The sequence below is a fragment of the Dendrobates tinctorius genome, unplaced genomic scaffold (assembly GCF_039654945.1).
Source record: "Dendrobates tinctorius isolate UK_male_01 unplaced genomic scaffold, ASM3965494v1 ptg000022l, whole genome shotgun sequence".
Taxonomy (NCBI): Eukaryota; Metazoa; Chordata; class Amphibia; order Anura; family Dendrobatidae; genus Dendrobates; species Dendrobates tinctorius.
The window spans coordinates 46385028-46403244 of record NW_027361690.1 but is presented as its reverse complement, the minus strand read 5'-3'; the positions used below and the strand labels follow the sequence as shown (position 1 = coordinate 46403244).

At 45.4% G+C, this 18217-nt stretch overlaps 1 protein-coding gene across 1 annotated transcript in view; it reads right to left on the bottom strand.

Moving 5' to 3' along the window:
* LOC141083963 (gonadotropin-releasing hormone II receptor-like) overlaps positions 1-18217 on the bottom strand; it is a 120702-nt gene that overhangs the window by 40990 nt on the left and 61495 nt on the right. The gene's annotated exons all lie outside the window — the stretch shown is intronic.

The window sequence follows — 18217 nt, the reverse complement described above, 5'->3', positions numbered from 1 at the left end:
CAACCCAAAATGTGGATGATCTAACCTTCATTAAAATGAACCACGCATGGGTTTCCAAGGATTTTGTCCCACCTTCCCCTGATGACACATAGGGTGACAGAAAAATGGCTTGCTTTGGTCCACCTCTTCCTGGGACTTGACCTATTTCACCTTTTGCATCAGCTGAATGTCCAACATCAACATATGCCACTTTCTAAAACTCCCTAACTGTGCTGCCTCCCCCCCCCATGGCCGGGGTCTCCACCTAGCGCACAACACCATGCGAGTGCCGTTGCCCTGGACAGGTGGGTAGGCCGACTCTTGGGCGCGGGCACTGGCACAGGGTCCCTCATAGTGCAATCAAGTGTCTCTGACAGTGGTGGTGCACACCCGCAGTCAGACACACCGCCATACTATGAGGGGCCCAGTGCCAGTACCGACGCCCACGAGTGGGTCCCCCTTGCTTGGGCAGGGCCCCAGCATTTGCAATCTTTACCTCTCCCTGCTCCTCCGCTGTGTAGTCTGGGCCGTCAAATCCATACTGTGCCTGACACAGTTTGAGCCTGCCTCCTGATGTATAGACATATATTTTGAATGTGTACGCTATCCATACATGTTATCTGGGGATACGGTACCCTTTCTAACCTTTGTGCAATCACGTGCAATCCATACTGGGCCTAACACCGTCTGAGCCTGCCACCTGATGTATAGACATATATTTTGAATGTGTACGCTATCCATACATGTTATCTGGGGATACGGTACCCTTTCTAACCTTTGTGCAATCACGTGCAATCCATACTGGGCCTAACACCGTCTGAGCCTGCCTCCTGATGTATAGACATATATTTTGAATGTGTACGCTATCCATACATGTTATCTGGGGATACGGTACCCTTTCTAACCTTTGTGCAATCACGTGCAATCCATACTGGGCCTAACACAGTCTGAGCCTGCCTCCTGATGTATAGACATATATTTTGAATGTGTACGCTATCCATACATGTTATCTGGGGATACGGTACCCTTTCTAACCTTTGTGCAATCACGTGCAATCCATACTGGGCCTAACACCGTCTGAGCCTGCCTCCTGATGTATAGACATATATTTTGAATGTGTACGCTATCCATACATGTTATCTGGGGATACGGTACCCTTTCTCACCTTTGTGCAATCACGTGTAATCCATACTGGGCGTGAGAACGGCTGGCGAGCTGTTAAGCAAGCTACAGCACCTGTGGTTTGCACACGTAAGTTTTTCATTTTTTCAGGAATGACGGTTAGGCCTAATTCCGGAACTGCGGTTGACCTGCACTTACTGGGAAATCATTGTTCGCGGGTAATAATTGTAATCAGTGATCCCCATCACTAACGTTGTTCAGCGGGTTATCTGCACCTGTAAGCGACAAACGCTGGCCTTTTCAGTGTAGCGCACATGCAGCCACGGACATGTAAGGGCATGACACACCAGTTATTGGCCAATCTCATGTGCCAGAGCCTCACGTGTCCCTCTAGTAAGCCGGACTCGGACCGCGGGGCATGACGGAGTCTCGTTCGTTAACGGAATTAAGCTTGCAATGTGTGCATCTGTTCTGTAGCTGGCATGGTTGAGGTTTCCCAGGTGGAGTCGAATTTAACCGTAGGCTCCACTCCTGGTGGTGCCCTTCTGGACATTCCTTTAAGGTTCAGCTTTGCAACCATACTGCCCACGTAAAACAAACACTTTGCCTTCATGAACGCTGTTTGGAGGGTCATGAGTCGTGGGAATAACGCCGCCCAATCAGTTAACCTGCTAGAGAGATCGTTCGTTGCTCCCAAGCATGACATCACACTCCCTAGGAAGAAGGTAATGCCACTGTGGCGACCGTACTCCTGGGGGCGACACAAGTGCACTGATGCCCAGCCACTGCTCGATGAATCTGCTGGTACATTGACGCAGACCACTACATTCCCCTCGCACACTACACGGCCTGAATCTGACCCTGATGAAACTCAGGTTACCCTTCCCATATACAGTTCCATCTTACACGGTGACAAAGAGGAAGCTGCAGATGAAAGTGCAGGTTCGGCCCACCCGCCATCAGATACACCACCGTACTATCAGGGGCCCTGTGCCAGTGCCGTCCCCAACGTGTGGGCCCCCCCTGCTTGCTCAGGATCACAGCACTTGCAAAGTTGAAATACTGTGCAGTGAGATGGAAGATGGGGACGACGAGGAGTCCAGACAAGTACAGGGATTCCCTAGCGAGGAGACTTATTTGATTGTTTTCAATGTTGGGACAGCAATTTTTGGGGAGCACTATACTCTGGAGAATGATAGATGGGGCCCACCATACACTGGAACATTCCAAAGGTGGACATCAGACACTGGAGCAGCATTTACAGGGCCCATTATACACTAGAGCATTAGAAATGGGGCCCATTATGTTTGGAGCATTATTTGGGCCCATAAGACAGTGGAGCTTCATCCATGGGGACCAACATATACTGTAGCATTATGTGGAGCTCATCATATACTGTTTCAAACATTATATGGGACCAATGATTCTGTATGGAGAAATAGATGGGCCTCGTCATGAGATGTAAAAAGTGAAGTATTTTTCATTGTACTATACCGCTATTTCTCTGCCGTATCGGAGCATGATGAGTTGTGGTATGTGTTAAAGGGGCGCTCTTTCACCCAGGGCACATGAAAACCTGGAGCCAGCCCCCCCCCACAACTTTAGCCAAATAACCCCCATTTTTCAGTGCGTAACTTGTATTATGAAGTTAATTAAGGTTGACAAGCTTAAGTAAGAAGAATTGATGCTTTTGGCATTCAAATGGGCACTGTAGGTGTGTTTCCTGTCCTCTTCTCACTGCCGACTTTTATTCCCCATTGACTTACATTGGGTTTCGTGTTTCGGGACGACCCCGACTTTTCCCTATAATCGGACGATCTTGCTCGACCCGACTTTTGGAAAAGTCGGGTTTCACGAAACGAAACGCGACCCTAAAAAACCAAAAGTCGCTCAACTCTATTCCTGACTATTTGGCGGACTTTTATGATGTATTTAGTGAGAATGAGTCTGCGTCTTTGCCTCCTCATAGGAGTTATGACTGTGCAATTGAACTGAGCCCGGGGTGTAAATTTCGCAAGGGTCGGCTCTTCAATTTATCTGTACCCGAGCACGAGGCTATGCGATCCTATATTAAGAAGGCGTTGAAGAAGGGTCATATTAGACCATCCTCTTCACCCTTAGGTGCCGTTTTTTTTTTCGTGGCCAAAAAGGATGGTTCATTAAGGCCTTGTATTGATTATCATGCCCTCAACAAAATTACTATTAAATATCAGTATCCATTACCCCTGATTTCGGATCTATTCTCCAGAGTTAAAGGTGCTTGCTGGTTTACCAAGATTGACCTCAGGGGGACGTATAATCTTATCCGCATTAAGCATGGGGATGAATGGAAGACGGCGTTTAATACTCCGGAGGGACATTTTGAGTACCTGGTGATGCCTTTTGGGCTCACTAATGCCCCTTCTGTCTTCCAGTGCTTCATGAACGACATTTTCGAGACTTTGTGGATACATTTTTGATTATCTATCTGGATGATAATTTGATCTTCTCCTAGGATTGGGATTCTCATGTGGAACATGTTCGGACTGTGTTCCGGATCTTGAAGGAGAATTCCCTGTATGTCAAAGGATCGAAATGCCTTTTTGGGGTACAGAGGATTTCATTTTTGGGATTTATTTTGTCTCCGTCAACTATTGAAATGGACCCGGCCAAGGTACAGGCCATTTATGATTGGGTTCAGCCCACTTCTTTGAAGGCCCTCCAGAAGTTTTTGGGTTTTGCTAATTTTTATCGGAAATTTATAGCAAAATTTTCTAGTATTGCCAAGCCATTGACTGATCTGACTAAGAAGGGTGCCGATGTGTTGAATTAGTCTCCGGAGGCTGTTTCTTCCTTTCAGGAGCTGAAGCGAAGATTCACTTCTGCCCCGGTTTTGCGGCAACCTGATGTCTCACTCCCGTTCCAGGTAGAGGTGGACGCTTCTGAGATTGGTGCAGGAGTTGTTTTGTCCCAAAAGGATCCTGTAACATCTAAAATGAATCCCTGTGCTTTCTTTTCCCGAAAGTTCTCTCCATCTGAACGTAACTATGATGTGGGGAATCGGGAACTGTTAGCCATGAAATGGGCATTTGAGGAGTGGAGACATTGGTTGGAGGGAGCTAAACATCAAGTCGTGGTCCTCACTGACCACAAGAATTTGATTTACCTGGAGTCGGCCAAACGCTTGAACCCTAGACAGGCTAGGTGGGCCTTGTATTTTACACGTTTTGATTTTGTGGTCTCTTTTCTTCCTGGCACTAAGAATGTCAAGGCAGACGCCCTCTCTAGGAGCTTCTTTGCTGATTCTCCTGTGCTGACCAAGCCTGCTACCATCTTAGGCGATGGGGTAGTTCTTTCCGCCATCTCGCCTGATTTGAGACGTGCTATGGAAAAGTTCCAGGAGGACAAACCTGAGCGTTGTCCCAGTGGAAAGTTGTATGTTCCTGACCAGTGGAAGAAGAGAGTGATGTCTGAAGTTCATTGCTCTGCATTGGCTGGTCATCCAGGTATTTTTGGTACTAGACGTCTGATGAGTCGGTCTTTTTGGTGGCCCGCCTTGTCTCGTGATGTCAGGAATTTTGTACAGTCCTGTGGGACTTGCTCCCGGTCTAAACCTTGTTCTCGCTCTAGTGGGTTGTTGATGCCTTTGCCGTTCCCCAGGAGGCCATGGACCCATATTTCAATGGATTTCATCTCTGATATGCCTGTCTCTCAGAGAATCACTGTTATTTGGGTGATTTGTGTTAGGTTCCCTAAGATGGTTCATCTTGTACCACTCCCTAAGTTGCCATCTTCCTCTGAGTTGGTGCCCCTATTTTTGCAACAGGTGGTTCGCTTGCACGGGATTCCTGAGAACATTGTATCTGGCAAAGGAGTTCAGTTTGTGTCTAGATTTTGGAGGACTTTTTGTTCCTAGCTGGGAATTCAGTTGTCCTTCTCCTCTGCTTTTCACCCTCAGACCAATGGGCAGACGGAGAGAACAAACCAGACCTTGGAGTCGTATTTGAGATGTTTTATTTCCGCTGATCAGGATGACTGGGTTTCATTTTTGCCCTTGGCTGAATTTGCTTTAAATAATAGAGCTAGTTCTGCCACTTTGATGTCACCTTTTGTTTTGTAACTTTGGGTTTCATCCTCGATTTTCTTCAGGGCAGGTGGAGCCTTCTGCCTGCCCAGGTGTTGACACTGTGGTGGAGAGAATGCACCAGATCTGGGACCAAGTGGTGGATAAGTTATCTCTCTCCCAGGAAAAGGCCCAGCGGTTTTCCAACTGACATAGGACCATTGGTCCCCAGTTTAAGGTTGGTGATATGGTTTGGTTATCATCAAAAAATATCGCTATGAAGGTGGCTTCTCCTAAGTTTAAGCCTAGATTTATTGGACCTTACAAGATTTTGGAGATTATTAATCTGGTCTCTTTTCGTTTGGCTCTTCCTGTCACATTTAAAATCCATAATGTGTTTCATAAGTCCTTGTTGAAGAGGTTTGTTGAACCAGTTGTTCCTGGGGTGGCACCTCTGGACCCTGTATTAGTTGAAGGTAACATGGAATATGAGGTAGAGAAGATACTGGATTCCCGTCTGGCTAGATGGAGACTCCAGTATTTGGTTAAGTGGAAGGGTTATGGTCAGGAGGATAATTCCTGGGTCTCTGCCTCTGATATTCATGCCAAAAGATTGGTGCGTGCCTTTCATCGGGCTCATCCTGATCGCCCTGGTGGCGTGGATGAGGGTTCGGTGACCCCTCCTCAAGGGGGAGGTACTGTTGTGAGTTCATTTTCCCCTTCACCATTGAGGTCTGATGAACTCCCTCTTCTAGTGAAGGAAGGTAGTGAGGCTGATTACAAAGCACCTGAGCAGAATGATGATGACTGGGTGACTGGAATTGCAGACTGGAAATAAGGCAGCCGACGCCCTTCTGCCTTGCGAGTGATTTCTCTGAGGGATTCTAGGAGACCAGTCTGATTCCTGCTCCTCAAAAGCTAAGTTTTCTGCTCTGCTTTTTGCTTTTGTGTTTTGGTTTTGTTTTGCCTTGTTTTTCTGGATTTCTGCCATTCCCTGCTGGGGTGAGCTGATTTCCTTTTTGCTCTGTCTTCAGAAAATACCTGAGTACTGATATAGTCTTTTTGAAGCCTAGCGTCTTCAGGGCCTTTTTCCCTATCAGGCTGTTGGCTCTTGTTTTGAGAGGGTTTTGGCGGATTGCAGACAGCAGCTTTTCTATCCTGTCCTATTTAGTTAGCTTGGGCCCCATCATTTGCTCAGCCTATCTTTCTATCTGTGTGAGTGTTTTTTCATCTTGCTTCACCGTCATTATATGTTGGGGGCTGCCTATTGCTTTGGGGTCTGCTCTGGGGCAGTTTAGATTTCCCTTTCTGTCTTTAGGCTATGTAGTTCTCTGGCTGTGATCGAGGGGTCTAGGGCACCGCAGGAACCCCCCACGGCTACTGCTAGTTGTTGTTGTTACGTTCAGGGGTCTGCAATCCGATAGCTGCCAACTTCTCTGGTTTTCTGGACTTAGCTAGTATTTCTGTTTTTGCCTTCTATGGTGACTCATTCATAACAGGGCAGGATTGGAGGCAGGGGCAGGATGGAGATGGGGCAGGATTGGAGACATTGGTGGCAGGATGGAGATGGGGCAGGATGGAGATGGGGCAGGATGGAGACAGGGCAGGATTGGAGATGGGGCATGATTGGAGACATTGGGGCAGGATGGATATGGAGCAGGATGGAGATGGAGCAGGATGAAGATGGGGCAGGATGGAGATGGGGCAGGTTGGAGACAGGGTAGGATGGAGACGGGGGCAGGATGCAGACAGGGGCAGGATTGGAGACTTGGGCAGCATTGGAGACGGGGGCAGGATTGGAGACATTGGGGCAGGATTGGAGACATTGGGGGCAGGATTGGAGACATTGGGGCAGGATGGAGATGGGGCAGTATGGAGACATTGGGGGCAGGATTGGAGACATTGGGGGCAAGATGGGGAAGGATTGGAGAAGGGACAGGATGGGGACAGGATGGGGGCAGGATTGGAGACAGGGCATGATTGGAGATGGGGCAGGATTGGAGACGGGGCAGGATTGGAGATGGGGCTGAATTGGAGATGGGGCAGGATGGATACGGGGGCAGGATGGAGATGGGGCAGGATGGAGATGGGGCAGGAATGGAGACACTGGGGTAGGATTGGAGACATTGGGGGCAGGATTGGAGATGGGGCAGGATGGAGACAGGGCAAGATGGAGACAGGGCAGAATTGGAGCCATTGGGGGCAATATGGAGATGGGGCAGGCTGGAGATGGGGCGGGATGGAGACGGGGCAGGATTGGAGACGGGGCAGGATGGAGACGGGGCAAGATGGAGACAGGGCAGAATTGGAGCCATTGGGGGCAATATGGAGTTGGGGCAGGCTGGAGATGGGGCAGGATGGAGACGGGGCAGGATTGGAGACATTGGGGGCAAGATGGAATCAGGGCAGGATTGGAGACATTGGGGGCAGGATTGGAGGCAGGGGCAGGATTGGAGGCTGGGGCAGGATGGAGACGGGGCAGGATTGGAGATGGGGCATGATTGGAGACATTGGGGGCAGGATGGAGATGGGGCAGGAAAGAGATGGGGCAGGATTGGAGACAGGGGCAGGATGGAGAAGAGGGCAGGATTGGAGACGGGGCATGATTGGAGACATTGGGGGCAGGATGGAGATGGGGAAGGATGGAGATGGGGTAGGATGGAGATGGGGCTGGATGAGAGGGGGCAGGATGGAGACATTGGGGGCAGGATGGAGACATTGGGGGAAGGATTGGAGACATTGGGGGCAGGATGGAGACAGGGCAGGATTGGAGACATTGGGGGCAGGATAGAGACATTGGGGGCAGGATGGAGACGGGGGCATGATTGGGGGCAGGGTGGAGATGGGGCAGGATTGGATACAGGGGGCAGGATTGGAGATACAGGGGGCAGGATGGCAGACACAAGGGGTATGATTGGAAACACGGGGGCTGGAGACACAGGGGGCAGGATTGTAGGTACAGGGGTCATGATTGGAGACAACGGGGACAGGATGAAAGACATGGGGGCAGGATTGCAGGTACAGGGGGCATGATTGCAGACACAGGGGACATGATTGGAGACAAAGGGGCAGAATGAAAGACACAAGGGGCATGATTGGAAACGGCAAAATAGAGACATGGGGCAGGATTGTAGACAGATGGGGCAGGATTGTAGACAGATGGAGCAGGATTGTAGACAGATGGGGCAGGATCATGAGGCAGGATGGATACAATGGAGACAGATGGGGAGATTATATGGGGCACAATGGATACTCATGAGGGTGGGATAGAAGAACATATGGCTGAAGCCAGTAATGAGACACACGGGGGCCAAGATGGGGGATATTATTACCATAGGGGCTAATTAAAAGATATTATTACTGCATTGATGTATTTATTTTATTTTTTGAGTATACTGTTTTAAATGGGGGGCAGTCCTGTTACTTTGTAGAGTGATACTATGTTGCCTTTTTTTCTTCATGTGGTGTAGTGTAGAAGTTGGGAAAAAAATTATTAATGTGTTCTGCAACCGGAGCTCTAGATAACTGTGTTATTTCCTGCAGAGAAGAGCCCGGGCTGGAAGAAGTGATGGCGATCTGTGCTGGATGAAAGATGAAAAGCAAGGATGAAGGACTTTACCTAGGGACATCACTGGTGAGTTACCTGTACACTGACACTATACACTGTATACTAGATACAGAGGTCCTGTGTATAATGTCACCAGTGATCACTGTATTACCTGTACGTTATATACAGAGCTCCTGTGTATAATGTCATTAATCACTGTATTACCAGTACACAGACACTGGATAGTAAGTACAGATCCCCTGTGTATAATGGCACTTATAGCGATAGTATTTTTTTTTTATTACTGATCAGTATTGTAGTATTCAGTCACTATGTGGTGGTAATATGTGGTCTGGACATGGTTTTGCGGTATTTGTCCCTTGTATGTGCTATTATTTGGTCACTTTGTGGTGGTAATATGTGGTCTGGTCATGGTGGGGTGGTATTTATTCCTTGTATGTGGTATTATTCGGTCACTGTGGTAGTAATGTATAGTCTGGTCCTGGTGTGGCGGTATTTGTTCCTTGTATGTGGTATTAATTATAGGTCACTATGTGGTGGTAATATTGTGTCTGGTCATGGTGCGGTGGTATTTGTCCATTGTATGTGATATTAATGGTCATTTTAAAAATTTTAAAAAAATCTGCTGGCTATATGTGTGATCTGGTGATGGAAACTGTTAATGTGTGATTGGTGAGAAGTGGAGTTTTCCAAGAGAGTGGTGGACTGTGGACAGTTTGAAGGGTGGAAGTGGGGCTGGGGTGGAGCCTGGGCAGAGTCTTACGGGGCCCCCAAAATTTTCCCAGTTTGGGGCCCTGAAATTCCTAGCAGCAGCCCTGCCCCTGCCATATGCTGCAGCAGTTCAGGAATGTGAGGAGTGCAGACACTGGACAGTGTGGAATGGATGGATCCTCTTGGACTGGCCTGCCCTGCCTGCTCTAGGTAAGAGTACTACCAGAGCTGAGCAGGACTGAGGGACTGGGACCGAGGCACAGGCATGATTTTGGGGGGCTCCTGGAGTGGGGGAGAACTGAACATGGCAGGCATGATTTTGGGGGGCTCCGTCCTGGGGGAGAAGTGAAGCATGATGGCCTGGCTGCTCATGAATGGGGGGCCCCTGGCCTGGGGAGAAGGGAAGCATGGCCTTGGCTGCTCATGAATGGGGGGGCCCCTGGGGAGAAGCATAGCTGCTCATGAATGGGGGGGGCCCTGGGGAGAAGCATGACTGCTCATGAATGGGGGGGGGCCTGGGGGAGATGCTTGGCTGTTCATAATTGGTACGGCTCATGGGGGGAGAAGAAACATGAATCGAACGGCGCACATAGGGGGAGAAGCAGCATAAACTGGGGGGGTCACATGGGGAGAAGCAGCATAAACTGGGGGGCTACATAGGGCGAGAAGCACTATGCCAAAAGTAGACCGCATATGGGGGAGTGCATTATGAAACAAAGGGAAGCAGGGGTGCCTATATATATATTACCTATCTATATGTTTACAGTCATGGCCAAAAGTATTGACACCCCTGCAATTCTGTCAGATAATATTCAGTTTCTTCCTGAAAATGATTGCAAACACAAATTCTTTGGTATTATTATCTTCATTTAATTTGTCTTAAATGAAAAAACGCAAAAGAGAATGAAGCAAAAAGCAAAACATTGATCATTTCACACAAAACTCCAAAAATGGGCCGGACAATAGTATTGGCACCCTCAGCCTAATACTTGGTTGCACAACCTTTAGCCAAAATAACTGCGACCAACCGCTTTCGGTAACCATCAATGAGTTTCTTACAATGCTCTGCTGGAATTTTAGACCATTCTTCTTTGGCAAACTACTCCAGGTCCCTGATATTTGAAGGGTGCCTTCTCCAAACTGCCATTTTTAGATCTCTCCACAGGTGTTCTATGGGATTCAGGTCTGGACTCATTGCTGGCCACCTTAGAAGTCTCCAGTGCTTTCTCTCAAACCATTTTCTAGTGCTTTTTGAAGTGTGTTTTGGGTTATTGTCCTGCTGGAAGACCCATGACCTCTGAGGTAGACCCAGCTTTCTCACACTGGGCCCTAAATTATGCTGCAAAATTTGTTGGTAGTCTTCTGACTTCATAAGCCATGCACACGGTCAAGCAGTCCAGTGCCAGAGGCAGCAAAGCAACCCCAAAACATCAGGGAACCTCCGCCATGTTTGACTGTAGGGACCATGTACTTTTCTTTGAATGCCTCTTTTTTCTCCTGTAAACTCTATGTTGATGCTTTTGCCCTAAAAGCTCTACTTTTGTCTCATCTGACCAAAGAACATTCTTCCAAAATGTTTTAGGCTTTTTCAGGTAAGTTTTGGCAAACTCCAGCCTGGCTTTTTTATGTCTCGGGGTAAGAAGTGGAGTCTTCCTGGGTCTCCTACCATACAGTCCCTTTTCATTCAGATGCCTACGGATAGTACGGGTTGACACCGTTGTACCCTCAGACTGCAGGGCAGCTTGAACTTGTTTGGATGTTAGTGGAGGTTCTTTATCCAACATCCGCACAATCTTGCGTTGAAATCTCTTGTCAATTTTTCTTTTCCGGCCACATCTAGGGAGGTTAGCCACAGTGCCATGGGCTTTAAACTTCTTGATGACACTGCGCACGGTAGACACAGGAACATTCAGGTCTTTGGAGATGGACTTGTAGCCTTGAGATTGCTCATGCTTCCTCACAATTTGGTTTCTCAAGTCCTCAGACAGTTCTTTGGTCTTCTTTCTTTTCTCCATGCTCAATGTGGTACACACAAGGACACAAGACAGAGGTTGAGTCAACTTTAATCCATGTCAACTGGCTGCAAGTGTGATTTAGTTATTGCCAACACCTGTTAGGTGCCACATGTAAGTTATAGGTGCTGTTAATTACACAAATTAGAGAAGCATCACATGATTTTTCGAACAGTGCCAATACTTTTGTCCACCCTCTTTGTTATGTTTGGTGTGGAGTTATATCCAATTTGGCTTTAGGACAATTCTTTTTGTGTTTTTTCATTTAAGACAAATTAAATGAAGATAATAATACCAAATAATTTGTGTTTGCAATCATTTTCAGGAAGAAACTGAGTATTATCTGACAGAATTGCAGGGGTGTCAATACTTTTGGCCATGACTGTACATAACTTTGTTGCCCTATGAAGGACGGGGCGGGCCCGAAAGATTTCTTGCACAGGGGCCCACTACAGTCTGTGTCCGCCCCTGGTGGTTGCTCTACATAGTATGTACTGTTAGTAGCATAAGTGTGGACACATTCACTCCAATTAGTCTCAGGTTGCCCAATTAATAGGAGAATGACTGAACTTAGTTTTAATTTTGGAATGACTTACTTGTTATCATATCATTGTTGATTGATAGAAGACAGCATTCAATATTTTATGCTACAATGCTGAACCTCACAAATACCATTACAGACTTGATTTTCTATAGCTGCCAGGGAAGCTTGGTTGATTTACAGAGTTCCATAGTCAGCCACAAATCAATTGATATCTACATCAAGCAGCCGTGTGATAAACGTAGACAAAAGTGATACACAGAATTTAAAGAAGAACGCTCAGATAAACTGCGGACATAATGAGTCTGCTGGATTTTGTATAATGATATTATCAGTGTGGATGAGAGGAAAAGGAGGCAGTGAGTGAATGATGGAGGCACCTTGTGTGGACAAAGTACATTGCAGAATTTCTATGCCTGGTTTGCCGTGCAGCCACTTTACATTTTGATGAGGCATTCAGGACTCCCACACACCTTATACAACGGAAACTGTGAATTCACGTTGAAAAAAAAAGTTGACAACCACATTCTTTTTCATAGAAAGGAATAAGAGGTTCTCATATTCTCCCTATAGACATCGGTGAATAGTGCTATAATCACAAAGTATCAAACTAGGTAGAATTAGTTGACATTTCTCCCTCCCAAAAAAAAACATTTTTCACTTTGTTTCTAAATGACTGAAAATGGTTCTATTGAAACTGAATGTCTTTAAAGGAAAAGTTTAATTGATTTTAATAATGACATGAAAGTCTGCAAAAGAGAAATACTTTGGAGATTTTGCGGAACTAAATGCTCCTGAATTCGGAAAGAGTTTGTGCCAACAACCTTGTATATGTTCCTTGCACTACATTTACAGTATGAAGGGCTGCGGTTGTGTGAAAAGCTCTTGGTTTAACATGTGCCAATGTGCGCCAAATAAATAGCACAAAGTAAGCTAATGAAGAGGTGATGTAACATTTGAGAAAAGCAGCAAGACGCACCAGATCTATCAAACAGAAGAAACCATGGTAAATTTGATGCATTTTCAGACTGATTAGTCTAAGGGTACAGTTTGTTCACATGGAGTATTTTCGTGTGAATTTTTAAATAGATCCACATCAATTATAGTTATTAAAACAGTATGTAAAGATGTTTTTGATGTGGATTTTGAAGCACTACAAAATACTTAATGTGAACATGCCCTAAGGGCCCTGTCACAGATAGCGATTTCGCTAGCGAGATCGCTGTTGAGTCACAAGTTTTGTGACACAACAGCGATCTCACCAGCGAGATCGCTGTGTGTGACAGCGATCAGCGACCGGCCCTCCTGCCGGTATCGCTGATCGCTCTTGGAAAGCCCAGGACATTTCTTTGATCGCTGGTCTCCCGCTGGCCAGCACGCATCGCTGCGTGTGATAGGCGGGAGACCAGCGATCAGCTGGTAACTAAGGTACACATCAGGTAGCTAAGGGACGTGCATCCCTTAGATACCCGATGTGTACCTTAGTTACCAGCGCGCTGATGCAGGGAGCTGGTAACTAAGGTATGCATCGGGTTTCTAAGTGACGCACGTCCCTTAGATACCCGATGTGTACCTTAGTTACCAGCTCCCTGCATCAGCGCGCTGGTAACTAAAGTACACAGCGACGCTGCGCGCTCGGCGACGCTGGTGCTCATCGCTGGTGAAGCTGTCTGTTTGACAGCTCACCAGCGATCATGTAGAGACTCACCAGCGATCCTGACATATCGTTGTCAGGATCGCTGGTGAGTCGCTATGTGTGACAGTACCTTTAGAATTACTTGTTTCCCGATCAGCTAATGCAAAGAAACTGTCAATCACCCGAAGAACAAGCAAACTATTTTTTGTCTAGTGAAATTATTTTTAAAGCTTTCTTAGCCCCTTCCCGACCTGTGATGCCACGTAGGCGTCATGAAACTCTGTGCCTTCCCGACCTGTGACACCACATAAGCATCATGGCGGGATCGCGTTCCTGTGGGTCAGGTGACTGGGGTCACTGATATGTCACCTGACCTGCAGGTACGTCCATGTGACGCTATCCCTCCAATCAGATGTGGAGGGGCGGAGTGAACTATGGCTGCCCTAGCTCTTCAGCCTCATCCCGTCCGTGGAAGCTGAAGAGTGAGGTCCCTGCCTGCTGCCCTGCTGCTGCTGCCGCCGCCTGACTGCGATCTGCCGCAGCTGCCATCCGGTACTCCCCTCTGCTGCCCTCCACTCCCCCTGCCGTCCGATTCCCCCTGACCTCTGCTACCTTCCCCTGCCCTAGTGATCACCCCCCTGCTGCTGCTGCCAGTTCCTCCATCCACTCAGCCCCCTCCTGCCCCCCTGTGCCTGACAGCTCTCTCCTGCCCCTGATGATCATCCCCCACCCAAGTGATCACCTCCCACCCTGGTGATCATCCCCCCGCCCAGTGATCAGCCCCCCCGATGCTGCTGGCTCCTGCATCTCCTCAGCCCTGCCGTGCACCCAAACAGTGGTTTATGGCCACATATGAGGTATCGTGTACTCAGGAGAAATTGCCCAACAAATTTTAGGATCCATTTTATCCTGTTGCCCATTCGAAAATGAAAAAATTGGGGCTAAAAGAAAATTTTTGTGAAAAAAGTACTTTTTCATTTTTACGGATCAATTTGTGAAGCACCTTGGGGTTCAAAGTGCACACTATGCATCTAGATAAGTTCCTTGGGGGGGTCTAGTTTCTAAAATGGGGTCACTTGTGGGGGAGCTCCAATGTTTAGGCACACAGGGGCTCTCCATACGGGACATAATGTCCGCTAACGATTGGAGCTAATTTTCCATTCAAAAAGTCAAATGACGCTCCTTCCCTTCCAAGCACTGCCATGCGCTCAAACCGTGGTTTATGACCACATATGAGGTATCGGTGTACTCAGGAGAAATTTCCCAACAAATTTTAGTATCCATTTTGTCCTGTTGCCCATGTGAAAATGAAAAAATTGAGGCTAAAAGAACATTTTTGTTGGAAAAATTAAAATGTTGATTTTTTTTTCCTTCCACGTTGCTTTAGTTCCTGTGACGCACCTGAAGGGGTAATAATCTTCTTGATTGTAGTTTTGCGTAGCTTGAGGGGTACAGTTTTTGGAAAGGTGTCGCTTTTGGGTGTTTTCTGTCATGTAGGCCCTCAAAAGGACTTCAAAAATGATGTGGTCACTAAAAAATGGTGTTGTAAATTTTGCTGGAAAAATGAGAAATTGCTGATAAACTTTGAACCCTTATAACTTCCTAACAAAAAAATTTTTTTTTCCAAAAATTGTGCTGATGTAAAGTAGACATATGGGAAATGTTATTTATTAACTATTTTGTGTCACATAACTCTCTGGTTTAACAAAATAAAAATTCAAAATTTGAAAATTGCAAAATTTTCAAAATTTTTGCCAAATTTCTGATTTTTTTCACAAATAAACGCAAAAATTATCGACCTAAATTTTCCACTAACATGAAGCCCAATATGTCACGAAAATCTCTCTCAGAATCGCTAAGATCCGTTGAAGCGTTCCTGTTATTGCCTCATAAAAGGACACAGGTCAGAATTGCCAAAAACTCAAAATAGACTGGGTGGTGAAGGGGTTAGAAATCATTTTTCTTGGCATTGTCCAATGAAAAATGGAAATATGCTACCAAAAACAATGACAACCTGTATACACAGAACAATTTATTACTATTGTTCTGTGCGCATGGGAAATATGTTCGGCATGTCAAAACAGGATAATAAACAACGACCGATAGGCAATCTATTATCGAAGGCCATCAGCTAGTGGAAACTCACTTTAAGTTTCTTTTTAACTAAAAATTATGTATTATTGGTAAATCTGTGCTTAATAGGTTTTGTTTTTTTAAATTAAGGGCAGTAGTATTGGAAGAACACACCTTTTTGTATGGTCAATTCTTTGTTGTTTGTGTACCTTATTTCAGCTGCAAGAAATCAGTTGCTCTTTAGTGAAATGTCACAAACTATTAGTTTATTACTGTCTCTATGGTTCCCCCCTGACCAATAAAGAAGAGGGTATGAAAAGAGAATGCATAGAGAGCCATATCTGCACATACAGTCATGGCTGAAGATTATGAGAGTGACGCAAATTTTGTTTTTCACAAAGTTTGCAGCTTCACTTTTTAGGCCGGAGTCACACTAGCGATTAAATCGGACGAATGCAATGCAATAAAAAATCGCATTGCATTCGTCCCAATGTTATTCTATGGTGCTGCTCCCATCATGCGTTTTTTTGTCGGATCCGTTCCTCGGACCGAGACAATCGCAGCATGCTGCGATTGTCACCGATTTTCGGATCGGACTCGCCAATGCAAGTCTATGGGGGCGAGAAAAAAATGGATGACAAACGGACCAGATGTGTGACTTGCGATAAAATCGCACCCGGTGTCCTTTACCAAAAGCCGGCAATTCTTTTTACAATACAGTAAAATCACACTGACCGGCTAAATAAAGAAACGAAAGAATAGATCTAGACACATATATATATATATATATATATATATATATATATATACATGTCATATAGACACATTTAAATATATATTTCTAATTCATATAGTTCTACATAGCAGAATAGCCGCTGAAACATTTGCCGGCTTTTGGAAAATCATTCTCCTACACGACATGAAATGACACATGGTTTACATACAGTTAGCCATTTCATTTCATGTTTTTTTTTAGATGTCTATCACTAGTAATTAGATGAGGGTTTGTGGGTTAAATTTTGGAGTTGTAGGGGTTAATTTAAGGGGTTAATTCGTTGTTAAAAATTACGGGGACTCCCTGCAGCCTCAGTGATGTCAGCGGGAGTCCCCGCAATTTTATACAACGAATTAACCCCTTAAATTAACTCCTACAACTCCAAAATTTAACCCACAAACCCTCATCTAATTCCTAGTGATAGACATCTAAAAAAAACATGAAATGAAATGGTTAACTATATGTAAACCATGTGTCATTTCATGTCGGGTAGGAGAATGATTTTCCAAAAGCCGGCAAATGTTTCAGCGGCTATACTGCTATGAAGAACTGTATGAATTAGAAATATATATATAAATGTGTCTATATGACATGTATATATATGTATTCTATGTGTCTAGATCTATTCTTTAGTTTGTGTTGGAAAACCTGTCATTGGGCTCCATTATATGTCCATTTTGCTAGCCTGCGAGAAAATCTCGCCATACGGATGTCAAACGGATGCTTAGATGCGAGTAAAATCGCATCATCACACGAAATTCGGCTGACAGACGGATCCCTGGTGAAGAAACCTTTGTGCGATTTCGGTCCGTCAAAATTGGACCGATTTTTTTATCGTTTAGTGTGACTCCAGCCTTAGGGTATGTGCCCGCGATTAGGAATTGCTGCGGGTTTGATGCTGTGTACTTGTACAGAGTCAAACCCACAGTGGACAGATGTTACAGCATAGTGGATGGGATTTATAGAACTCCCATGTCCACTGTGCATCCATAGTTGCCCGTGGCTCATCCGCGGAGACGGACATGAGGCGCGTCTTTCCAGACCGCGGCACATCAATTTCTCTTACAGAGACTCAAGAGAAATTAACTTCCACTCAATTTCAGCCCTGCCACAAAATGACCTCCTTACATTATTGCAGTGATGAACGGCAGGAAATGATCAGACTATTGTGCGTGCTCAATTGTCGAATGTGAAAAGTGGAATAATTAAACATATTCTTTTATATGGATTGTAACATAAATTGCTTATTCTGTGAAAAAGATGCATAAATTAATGAAAAATCAATTACAAATATGTGTCTAATAAAATCTGTTTATTTAATGTGATAATTGGACATTCACTTTAAATAAATGGAAATATTTTTTTAAGAATTTGTAACAGACACTAAGTTCCCGTATTTACCGAAAAATATCAGCAGAAAATAAAAAAGAACATGACAGTGACATAAAAATGAAGCTCCATGTGTCACAAAAAAGAATAAAAAATTAATTGAATATCCAAACAAGGAAAAAATGTATAGATCTTTAAAGGGCATGTATGAAAAAAACTTGAAAATGTGCTTGGTCAAAAACAGGAGGAAATTGCCCAGTCTTGAAATAGGACCATGGTTTTTAGAACCTCTTGCTATAACGTAGACGAATCATAAACATCCTTTTTGTACATGTACAACTCTGCAAAAAACAAGAATCTGCAGAACACTTTCCAATGTTATTATATGGTAACAATTTTATCTGGAAGGAAGTAGAGTGTTCTGTTAGA